The sequence below is a fragment of the Panthera tigris genome, chromosome B4 (genome assembly GCF_018350195.1).
Source record: "Panthera tigris isolate Pti1 chromosome B4, P.tigris_Pti1_mat1.1, whole genome shotgun sequence".
Lineage (NCBI taxonomy): Eukaryota > Metazoa > Chordata > Mammalia > Carnivora > Felidae > Panthera > Panthera tigris.
In genome coordinates this window covers 70,423,816-70,424,860 of record NC_056666.1, presented here as the reverse complement: position 1 = coordinate 70,424,860, position 1,045 = coordinate 70,423,816, and positions in this window count along the sequence as shown.

Here is a 1,045-nt window from a genome sequence, read left to right as displayed (position 1 = left end):
TAAGGTAAGTACATTATTTTTTAGACATAATGCTATTGCACAGTTAATAAACTACAGGATAGAATGAACATAACTTTTATATGCATTGGCAAACCAAAAAATTTATTTGACTCACTTTATCGTGATACCTACTTTATTGTGATGGTCTGGAACCAAACTTTCATACCTCTGAGGTACGCTTGTGTTTTGAAAGTGAAAAAAAAAGGACTACAGATAGCTGAGATCTATGAGCATTTTATATAGGACCAGAAAGTGGATAGAGCAATAAATGCTTTAGAATGTCTTAAATTTCTCTTAATTGTATGTCACAAAAGTAAGGCAAAACATTTATCAATCGTTCCTATTACCTGCGTGGTTTTCATAGAACATAACGAGAGAAATTAAAAATTAAAAATTTTTAGTTGGCTAGCTAGCAAACCAGTGGGTCAGAAATATGGTTCAAAAAACAGTTGCTCTTTCTAGAAGAATTCAGTTTCTTGTGGTTATACAACCCAGGTCCCAGTTTTTTATGCTGGCTAACAGCTGGAAGGTAGCCCTTAGCCTAGAAGGCCACCCGTAGATCTTAGCCAATGTGGCCTTCTTACAACACGGTAGCTTCCTTCTTCAAGGCCCACAGGACAATGTCTCAGACTTCTTGTAAGAAACCATCTTATTAGGTCAGGCCTACCCAGCACAGTCTCTCTGTTGATACTCAAAGTCATCAGATTAGGGGCCTTACCAACATCTGCAAAATTCCTTCATTATGGAATATGTTGCCATATAACATAATCTAATAATGACCATATCATCAGGTAATATTTGGTTAGTGGTGAATGCTTAAAATAGTACATTGTGGGGCACCTGGGTGGCTCAGTTGGTTAAGCGTCCTACTCTTGATTTCAGCTCAGATCATGATGTCACCGGTTTGAGAGATCAAGCAAGCCCCATGTCAGGCTCTGTGCTGACTGTGCGAAGTCTGCTTGGGATTCTCTATCTTTCTCTCTGCCCCTCTCCCACTCATCCAAGCTCTCTCTCTCTCTCAAAAAACACACTGTGAACACGATCC